Consider the following 11649-nt stretch of genomic DNA (forward strand, 5'->3'; position numbering starts at 1 on the left):
ATCGAAGTCCTAGTTTTAATGGGAAATAGAAGAGTCCCAATGGATTATGACTTTTTCTTCTTATACTAGCCCATCCTACAAAGACCATCTATCATCAAGTTCATAATCCGTTAATAGTCCATCAATGTTAATGATCCGATAGAGTCTTTCAGTGGTCACGTGCTCATCACGCGATAACTCAGGACGACTACATGGCCTTAAAATAAGGAAGAAGAGGTTTAGAGAAATGTCTCTCGGCAATAAAAGAAAGAGGTGTGCCCTTTAGGAATTAGAGTCATCCTTTTGCCTTTTATTTAAAGGTAATCAGTTATAGCACCAAGACAAGCAATTCATAACTCTCTACTCTCTTTATTTTTCTCTATTCGTTCTCTCCACTTTTTCTTCGAGGTCTGAATTGAGTGATAGAGGGGCTTTGTCAAGGCTAGCCTTGGCCACCTTTCTAATCTCATTCTTGAGCCTTTTCAGATCTTTGTTTGAAGGACCTTCGTGTTCTTTAGTGTTTCGAAAGTCGATCTAAAAGAAGTTGGTCTACTGAAGCCCGACCTGAAAGAAGTTGATCTACTAAAGTCCAATCCAAAGGAAGCCCGACTTAAATGAAGCCCGACCTAAAGGAAGTTGGTCTATTAAAAGCTAACTCGATTTGTATCCAACTGATCAAAATTATTCGATCATGGTTACTTTTGCTAAGTTATCTCATCTCTTGATCATGGTATCTTGTATTCCATTGAGATTCATTATAAGTGATTAAGAATACTAGCTAATGATAATTTCACAAGTTTAGATTATATTTAGTGTATGTCAAAGGGGAGAAGGGAAAAGATTTAATGCTTTAAAAGGAGAGATTGTTAGTACAATTTTGCCCTTAGTGATTGATATCAATCATGGATTTTGATGTTGGACAAAGAGTTTAAGTTACAATTACTTTATGTATTTGATATGTGTATAAAGTCATGCAAGACATGGTTGATATACACATGAAGATGACTTGACATTACCAAGGTTGATGATAACTTGAAGTTTGAAAGAGATCGAGAAAGACAACATGAGATATCTAAGTGACAATATATAGGATGAGGAGCATTAGAGTGCAACTAAGTTAGAGGAGGTGAACTATATATAGGTGAAGCATAAAGGGTGACACAGGAACGAGTTGAGGGCTCAACACATTCAAGGAAGAAGTAACTTGATAGGAGATAGCCTCATGGTGAAAGAGTTGCAAGGTAAAACTCTTAGTGAGTTGAGAGTTGAAAACTTATACATAGGAGAGGTAGCCTTCAACAAAGATAAAGACTCAACTATTGGAATGATCGAATAGTCAAGTAAGGCAACTCAAGATGATTAGCTAGCAAACAAAATATTTCTATTGATGGATAAGTTGACTAGACGATCAACTAATATGAAGTCATTGGAAGAATGATGTATTTTAGTCGACTGATGATAGTTAAGTCATGATCAACTTAAGTTGATAAGTGACTAAAATATTTTTATTTGTTGCTAAGTTGATTAAATTAACAATTGATTGATTTAGAGTTAAGTTGAATTGATGATAAATTTTAATTGATTAATGATATAAAAATGCTAGATAGTCATTGATCTGAACAAGGCAGAGCAATAACAACCTAATGTCCTAAGGGTTACAATAATCTACTTAATTAATTGATGATGGAATATAGTTGACTGAAGCAACTATTGGAAAACTGGAGCAATTGCAATTGAAAATACCTCAATTGATAATGGATTTAATCAACTAATTGATCGCAACATAATAGAACAGTAAAGTAAAGCTAAAGAATATAGTTGAAGTTTAGAAAAGGACTAAAGGAAGCATTTGAAGGCTAACATTCATCGCATATTATTTGATCTCTTAAGCTACCTTTTGTACTTTTTTTACTTATTATTCAAATTTCAATTGTAACTATCATGTAAAGAGAGTTTTAAGAGATTTCTCAATCTATAGAAGAAGTCTACGAAGGAGAAATATTAGTGGGTGCTAGCTTCGAGTGACTTGACAAAGAATCGTAGGTCTTAGGAGTAGAAAGGGTTCTAAACTATCAAGGAGTTAGTATTCATTTATTGTCTCTTTTTCATTTTGACTGTATATTGTGTTCTGATTGACCTTGCTAAATTATTCTCAAGTGCTTCATAAAAATAGAGAGGTCAAATTTACTTGGTTTGGAATCAAGAGGTTGCTAGTCTAAGACTACGAAAAGATCGACTAAAAATCTCCTTCTTCTAACACAAGTTAGAGCTAGAGAAGCCGCTTATAACAATTTATAAGACTAAAAAGAAACTGAAAGATAATGAAATCGAATGTGTGTTGTATTTTTTTATTCGAATTTCAGTCTATTTATAATATTTCCTCGATTTGATCGTTGTGCTGACGTGATATTTTTCGAGTGCTTGGATTTGTCGAATTCAATCTACTCCGTTAATGGGTTTAGATGACTCCTTGTATTTTTAGCGCCTGTAAGTGATACGGGCGCCTAGACTTTGCTGATGTGGGCGTCGTCCTGATGGTCCAGCGCCTAAAATGGTCAACATGTAAACTTGACCATTTTCTTCTTCAGTCGCTTGGGTGATTGTCTGGTTGATCGAAATTGAGCTCACCCCAACTCAATTTCGTTCTCCTCCTCAAGCAGTTTTTTTTCAGCTTCTCTTCCATCAGATGCATCTCATGCATCCTTCTTCCTCCACTAGATACTCTTCTACAACTCTTCGTACCTCTGATGCACTGAGTCCATTGGCTCCTTTCCCATGCTATCCTCCTCACTCGCCTGCGTCTTCTGTCAAGGTTCGCCATCTTCGATGCTCCTTAGCCATCGGGTACATTTGTCTAAGTTCCTGAACACTTAGACACACATCAAACATCATAAGGATCTAACTTTAAATGTATTTAATAATACATCAAAACACTATTGGGTACTAACAATCTTTCATTTTTTGATATTCGCCAAACTAAGTTTTAAATTAGGTTATTTAATAATAAAATATGGACATCAAGCATAATGCATATGAATTTAAATAATCCTAACTCCTCCTACATTTATGCCTAATTTCAATTTCTCCCCCTTTTGACAATAAAAAAAAAGAAATTTGTGAAATTCAACCATATATTCCCTTTGGAAATTTGGGGGGAAAATTGGAATTGACAGAAAAATATGAAATTTTTATCAAGGGTAAAACATAATATTACCTATCTCAAACAATTAATTTTAATCTAAAATTAGTTTTCATTAGATTTTAATATACTTAGTTTTTGAAAAATAATTTTAGAAAATTTTCAAGGCATTCAAAAATCATGAATGTTTACCTACTGATAGAAAGCATGCTCTAATATCAAAGAAAAATAATTTTTACATAACAATGTGAGCAGAACATCTAGAGAAAAATTTCATGTATATCCAGTCAACCATATGTCCAAATATGTTTCTTTATGGTTGACTATTATAAAATATTTTTCTAAGTGATTAGAATAGATTTTGGAATCCAAAATAAATTTAAACCTATTAAATTTATCAAATGTGTTTGTAAAATAACAGATTTTGATACTTTTCTAATTTGGCTCCTAAGGTATCTGAAATGATAATTCAGTCCTCCATATCCTAATCTTTGTCGGCTAAATTTTGTTCCTTGATTCTTTAACATTGTATTCAAATTATTTGAACCTTTGAAAAAATTTTCTAATGCTAATTTTTGTGTTTCTATCTGATCCCTTAATTTTTCATTTTCACCTTTAATTTTCTCAAATTCTTCTTTAGGACAGGAATTTTCTAAAGTATTTTCTAATTCAAAATTTTCTTTCTTTAAGTCCATATATTTGTTCCTAAGTTTGCATAAGATTCTAGAAAGCATTTTTATTGCATTGTAAAGTTGATCTAAGGGTAGATTACGTACCTTATTTATCATTTTCAGATTCATCGATTGAGACTCCCCCTGCATTGTTACTTTCTCTGGATGAGCTGAACTCTTCTTCTTTATGGATTGCCATGAATGCAATAGTTCTATGCTCTGTCTCTAATTCTTTTGAAGAAGATGTGTCGCTCCATGTTGCCTTTAGGCTTTTATGCTTGGGCTTCGCCTTATCCTTGCCCTTTTCTTTGTGCTTTTGCTTGAGCTTGGAGCAATTGTCCTTGATGTGATCTTCTTTATCACAATTGAAGCACCTTACCTTCTTCTTTTCTTCTTTAGCAATTTGAGGGTTTCTTATCAAACTTGTTAGTTTAAAAAATTTCTTCCTTTTTCTTACCAGATATGCTTGCTCATCTCCATCTATTGAAGACTCCAAATTTGACTCGCTTTGCTTTGCTTTTAGAGCTAGGTTGTATTTTATCTTCTCTGTTTCTTTTAAACCTGCACATCTAGATTCATATAATTCCATAATTGAAAATAATTTGATGATGGATAACATTATATCAAAGTGAGTTCTAAAGAATGCCTCCATTTTACGCTTCCAAAGTGTGAAGTCACCTTCATATTTTAGTGGTTGAATGCTTGATTCGGTCATTCCTCCCGTCTAGTTGCTTAGTCAGTGGTTAGTCCTTCTGAGCGGTCTGACTTTGATACTAATTGTTGGTACAGTAGAAGCGATTTCGTATCCCTAGAGGGGAGGGGTGAATAACAACCTATAAAAATAATTTATTTCTCTTGCTAACTAACTAGCAAGGATACACACATTAATTAGATAATGACCACAACATAAAAATAGAGAGGCTGAATTTACTTGATTTACAACCAAGAGGTTGTTAATCCAAGACTATAAAAAACTCCACTAAAAATCTCCTTCTTTGAACACAACTCAGAGGCGGAGAAGCCCCTTATTGCAGTTAAGTATAAGATTAAAAAGAAACTGAAAGATAATGAAATCGAATGTGTGTTGTGTATTTTTTTCGAGCTTCAATGCTTTAGTCTATTTATAGCTTTCTCTCGATCTGATCGTTATGCTAACGTGATACTTTTCGGGCGCCTGGATTCATCAAACTCAATCCACTTTGGCAATGCCCCACTAACGGGATGACTCCTTACATTCCAGGTGTTTGTAAGTGATACGGGGGGCCTAGACTCTACTAACTTGGATGTCGTCATAATCCACTTGAGCAATGGCTCCTGCTAATGTGGCTTAGGCACATCCGGGTGTCTGGATATGGTCTGGCTGCCTAGACATTGAGCGCCTGGAACTAATCTAAGAGCCTAAGATGGTCAACATATGAACTCGACCATTTTCTTCTCCAATCACTTGGGTGATTGTCTGGTCAATCGAAATTGAGCTCGCCCCAACTCAATTCTGTTCTCCTCCTTGAGCAATTTTTCTTCTGCTTTCTCATCCGCAGATGCATCACGTGCGTCCTTCTCGTTTCATTGGATTACTCTTCTACAACTCCTCGTATCTCGAATGCAGCAAGTCTGTCAATTAAACAGCTGTATTTTTTGTAGTGATTTCTTTCCAGTATCATCCTTCTCGCTCGCTTGCATCTTCTACCGAGGTTTGCCATCTTCGATGCTCCTTAGCCATCGGATATATATTTGTTCTCTTAAGTTCATAAACACTTAAACACACATATTAAAACTTCACAAGAACCTAACTTTAAATTTATTTGACAACATATCAAAATACCATTGGGAACTAACAATTTACGAGGAGACAAAAAGGTGCTCTATACGACAAATTAAAAAGTTATAGTTTGGGCGAGTTGTTTTTTAACTAGTGGATAAAGATATGTTTGGAGTAGAACTCTTTTAGCGATAATTTAAAATAGGAGTTGAAAAAAGATATCCTTTATTTTTTACTAACTAAAATTAAGCAATGATAGAGCTATAATTCTTCTCATCCCTCCTCACATTAGAAAGACTTATTCCTTGTTTATCCTGAAGAACGAACAAGGAAAGGATGGATTGCATAAGCATTGAGATAGTTTCCTCCATTTACTTGATGCACAATAGGAAAGGGCAAACTTATAATCCATTAGTGGATCAATTTTGACTAAAATTTTCATCTAGCCAAACTTCGAAGGAACCACTTTTCTTTCCTCTAAAGTAAAATTCTACCATAGTGAGCTCACGACTATGAGTTATAGCCGCAAGCCGCAACCCATGGTCAAGCTTTGCTTGTAAGCGCGACCACAAGTTGGCCATGAGATCATTGCCATTGAGAAGTTTGTCAATCTTTTTATTTTCTTCTAGTGAGTTTTCTTTTTCAGAGTTAATCTTTCTCCATGGATTAACAATAGATTAGAGTTCTCGCACAGTTATATATGGTCTCTCACTCTTCGGGGCACACGCACTTCCTCTTGAGATGCTATGCACCATCGTCACATGTTGTAAGTTATAACAATTCTATCATGGTTGCTATCATTAACCACTTCAACCTTCTACCCAATTCTCCTTCTTCCTTCTTTCGATGGTACCATCTACTACCAATTTTTTTTCTTTTTGTTGATTTAGAATTAAATATAATAAAAAGTATTATATATAAACATTTATTAGTTTTTCATTTGAGCAAAAATAAAAAAGGCACCCCAAATTATATATATCATCAAAATGATATTTTTTAAAAAAAATCAAAAAAGAGCCCCACTAGATATTTATGCTGAAAATATCTTTACTTTCAATGTTATTGTAGTAATTAGTCTTAGTCACTACAATGTGTAGTATTTAATATGATACTGGTATAGTATTATAGTAGCTACTTAATAACTTCTATATATTATAACAACTACTAATAAATGCTATAATTATTTTCAAATAATTTTAATCATTTTAAAATAATTTTAATGAAGTTTAAATAATTTTAATAAAATTAGTAAAGAGTTGATATAAGAGTATTCAGAGTTTATAATTTAGATTTAGAATTTAAGATTTTAGGATTTAGGGTTTAAGATTTATAATTTTGCTACAATGGTTTTACAATGATTTTAACTAATTTAAAGTGATTTTGATAAAGTTTAAATAATTTTGACTAAATTGATAAAGAATATTTTAATATAATCATGATTTATGTATAATACTTTTGATTAAAATAAAATAATTAATTTTTCATATTTTAGCAACTATCGAGTAGCTTTTATATATTATAATAGCTATGGATAAATGCTACACAGATGTAGTTAAACCTTAAACCTTAATCTTAGAACCTTTTATCTTAAACTTTGAATACTATTATATCAAAATACTCTTTAATAATCAAGTCAAAATTATTTAAACTTCATTAAAATCACTTTAAAACAATTATTGCAACGACTGAGTAGGTTTTAAATATTGTAACAGTTACAAAATAATTTTATATATTATAACAACTAATCGTAACTACTATAATAATATTAAATTTAAAGAATAATATTGTAGTAACTATCAGTAGCTGCTACAATAATATTAGATAAAAAATATTTTGGAGATAAAATATCTGATGTGTACCTTTTGATTTTTTTTAAAAAAAGTGTAAAATTTTAAATTTCAAAATTAAAATTTGTTAACCTGTCATTCTTTTTTATAAAATTTAAATAAATTTTTATTAAATATTATTAAATTTGATCTAATATGAGCCAAATCAAACTGAAACCATGTTTGCTGGGCCGGACCGTGGCGGCATGGCCCAGGTTGTCACCTGTGAGCCCAACCCAAGGCGATCGAAACCCTCCGTGCCTTCCGATGGCCTCCGCCGCCTTCATTCGCTCAACGCTCTTCCCAGACTCTCTGTCCCGGCCAGGCCCTCGTAGTCTTGCGCAGCTCCAGCACCAGCCTGCATACTTCGCTCTCTTCCCTCCTAGCTCCCGCATCGTTGCCTTCTTTATTTCAAAGAAACTTGATCGGACGCCGAAGCTCCTCCATACCTTGGCGCATCTTTGAATCGCACCTACTTGATCCAAAATAGCTGTGTTGTGCCCGAGTTGCTTAAGGATTGAACTTGCAGAGAGAAAAGGTGAAAAAGGCAACACCCAGTGGAACATGGCTTACGATCTGTTCTGAAAGAAATTGTTCTCTGCCCAAAGTTTGTAGCATCATTTTCCTCATTGCTTTATGGCACCTTCACACATACCTACATGCATACATATTTTTTGTAAATCAAAATCTTCATCTGTTTTATGCTTTGTTTCATCTCTAGCACTAGAGCTGTTACTGCATAGCAATGTAAGCATCAAAGTCGGTTACCCAGTTACACAATTTTGGCAATGTAAAGTTTTTGCCAGAATCATGACTAGATGCAAAAGGAACTTTAGCTTGTCTATCAGACTACAGGAGAAAGAACTTTCTGTGGTTTATTCAACATGCTACATTTCACCGGAGTACTGATCATGTTCCATTTCAATAACAAAAAAAATGAGATCTTTTCTCTTTACCAATTTTTTTTTACAAATGACACGTTGCTATTGCATATGAACTGAAAAGGAAAACCCACAGGAATCAAGCCCATCGCTGATATTTCCAGCCAAACAATGTTGAGCATATCTCAAGCATCTTCATGGACTATCTGAATGTCATCTTGATAGGTATTTGCCTTATCTGTAAGTTAATTAAGTCATTTTCATGTCTTGAAAAGTTATTATGAGGAGCTAAATCTGTTCAATTAGTTTTTTTTTTTCTGTTAGTGTTCACTATTCTTTCAATTGGCTACTAAATATTAATGAGTGGTACATGGATACTTATATTGGTTGATTTGATAAATGAAGTATTTGACTGAAGTAGGAGGGTCGCTAGGGTAAATGCTTATATGATTTGGCACATTAATAAAAAATCATTATTGCCAACCAGGTCTGAATGGAAAAAACATTGAGGGTCGCATTAGGTTTTGGCATCCAATATAATAGGTGTTTTGAACCTTTATAGTTACTCAAGTTGAATCACTCAGAGTTGAAGATATAAAGCGTAGAGGGGGCACGGTGCACGAGGCTCCCGCCTTGCGGGGTCGGGGAAAGGATCCATTGTATGCAGCCTTACCTTGCCTTTGGCAAGAGACTGTTTCCAGGATTTGAACCCGTGACCTCTAGGTCACAAGGCAATATAAAGCGTAGAGGGGGATCAAGGAAAATTATAGTTTATGTAAACTTGATTGAAAAGGTATTTATATTATTAGTGATTTAGATTTGTGTAGAGCACACTAGAGGTATAAGATCCATGTAACCATTCTTAAAATGTTGTGGAGTATATGCCTTAGTGATGACTATGATTTCAATTTCAACTTTTAAATTAATGCCTTGTTTGCTTCAAGGTGTGGAAGATAGAAAGGATGAATTGCTCAGAAATTGGATAATTTTGTCAGCATTTTTTTGTCCACCCAAAATCGGGCGGAATGAATGTTTCTTCCCTTCCTCGTGTCAATCTCGTCGTCTCGCTCGAATCTCTCTCGCAGTGGCATTGCGAGGTCAATCGTGGCGGTCATGAGGTCGATCGTGACGGTCTTAAGGTTGCTTGCACTAAGTCCACCGCGAACTTGTTGGAGTTCGCCAAATTTCCTTCTTTCTCCTTCCTCTCCTTTCCCTCTTTTCCTTCTTCTTTCCCATCTTTTCCTTTCCTTTTCCATGGGTGTTTTTTTCCACCTTGGATTCTTTTTCTTCCCCAATCCACACCTACGAGTAATCAGAGCGGTGGTGACAAAGCTGGTACATACAAAGTTGGAGATTATCTCTATGATTGTTCCGGAAAGGATAAACATACAAAATCCATATGCTAAGGCTATTGAAAAATCCAAGAATTCTGATGCAATATATTGTTATTCTACACTTTTATCCATTGCATGTATTGCGTCAATGTTACTTTTTGTTTTTTTTAAAGGGGTACAAAAAGGAAATATCTAACTTATTCCAATAGTGGATATACAAACCAAAATAGATGTTGTAACCTCTCTCTTTATCTACAACCATTTTAATGTGAATTTTATATTGCATTAAACAACTCATGTTAGATCACCTCTTCCCACAACTATTACTTTTCTTTCTGCATTTATTTTTATCTCTTTACCTTTATTGGCTACCATTGAAAAAATAATTTGGTTGCAAATTATCCTTCTAATTCACAAATCCTGTGTTTGCCATTGAAGGACATAAGTGAATATTCCGAGCATCTGAGTTGGTGAATACTTTTTCCAGTGTCATCCATTTTTCATTTCTGTATGTAGGAAAAATGCTGAACAGGCATCTAGAGTTAGTCTACCATAACGTGTTGGATCAAGATTTTTTTGCTATTCACCTATTGTTTCACATTTTGCTGTTCTATTTCAGTGGTTGATTATGGACATTGTTTCAGATTTCAGTTAGCTAACGAGGATCTAGGTTGTGAACAAATCCTGGCTTTACCATGCTTAAGAACAAACTACAACTTTGGCTATCGTTCTCGAATCTTCAAAAGCTCTTTTATGAATGCAGGTGTTGGGACATTACATCAATCAGTTGTTGCAAACAACAATATCGAAAAGGAAACCTAGACTATTGAATCCAGCTGCTACTTGCGAAAGATCTTCCCACCTGTGTCCTGAACCACTGAACATGAATAGTTAAAAGTATGTTTTTGTTTTCACAAGCCCATCTAAAAGCAACTTTAATTTGCAGAAAAGTAGTATTGAGATTTGGTGGATCTAACATGTATCGTGCCGAGGGACTCGAAATGGATGATAGGAAAGGAAACGTGATTGCTCATAGTCAAATTAACAGTGGCTAGATAGGTTGTTCATAGTCAAATTAAGGATTCGCCATGGTGCCCTGGAAATCGGATAAGTTATATTGGTTGATGCTGCAGGCTACCCCAAGAATAATAAGAGCATGTATCCACCCATTTACTATCCTTTTTCTTTTCCATGTTGTTGTCCTTTTAGAAGTGCAAAGATTTACTTTCAAGGTTCATGTAGTTTCTAAAGAACACTCTTTTCTTCCTAGGATTCGAAGAGTTGAACAGAGGAGCAGAAAGCATGCATTCATCTTTTAATTAGTCAACGAAAGTTTCTGCATTGCGACAACTGTTTAACTGCTTAGGTCTCACATTCCAAAGCAAGACTATAACAACCAAGTTTTACCCTGCCTTAAGGTGTGTTAAATTTGCGGTTGGCTGTAAATGAACCGGATGTTGAACAAATTCAGTAGGTTCGGATACTAGCGAGTTTAGTGAATTTGACTTATTAATATTTATGAACAAAATTTCAATCATAGTTTTTTTACTTAATACATAAACCGGAGTTGGAGTTTGATTTTGTTAAACAAAATTAAGTTCTGCACCTTTGCGCTCATATTTTTTCTAAGTATCAGTTTGCTTGTTCTTGCATTTGCTAAGAATTTTTTTTCTTCACATTTTATTATTCAGAATTTAAAAAATTTATCATTCCAATGGTTGCAGGTCACTTGGAGCACAGATGGCGCATTGGGACACTTGAAAGACAAAGAAGACAGTGACACCAAGTTATGGGCACTGCACGCAGCAGGGAGGAAGTGTCGTCGTGTACTTGAGTGGATTGGCAAGGGCTTTTTCAGTGGAATTCCCTTATCGGCAGGCAATGGAGCAGCCACCCAGTAATTATTTTGCCCAATTCATATCTCTACGTTCTTGTCAATTTCGCAAATGAGCACTTCCACTGGCGTTTCTTCACTGTAGATGAATGCTACTGGAAGCGTACTTGTGTTTAATGAACCAGAATGATCTATGAACCAATTCTTAGATTTGAAATTTCCTGTT

General features: G+C 34.6%; 1 long non-coding RNA gene across 1 annotated transcript; it reads left to right on the forward strand.

The window, feature by feature from the left end:
- The first annotated feature begins 7694 nt into the window (after nucleotides 1–7694).
- LOC141830851 (uncharacterized) lies at nucleotides 7695–11480 on the forward strand. The gene is made up of 4 exons (XR_012601992.1): nucleotides 7695–7912; nucleotides 8392–8480; nucleotides 10353–10486; nucleotides 11314–11480. It is a non-coding gene; the product is annotated as an uncharacterized LOC141830851 (long non-coding RNA).
- The last annotated feature ends 169 nt before the right edge of the window (nucleotides 11481–11649 follow it).

Source organism: Curcuma longa, chromosome 6 (assembly GCF_044706935.1).
Source record: "Curcuma longa cultivar G26 ecotype Majalengka, Jawa Barat chromosome 6, ITB_CL_G26_1.1, whole genome shotgun sequence".
NCBI lineage: Eukaryota > Viridiplantae > Streptophyta > Magnoliopsida > Zingiberales > Zingiberaceae > Curcuma > Curcuma longa.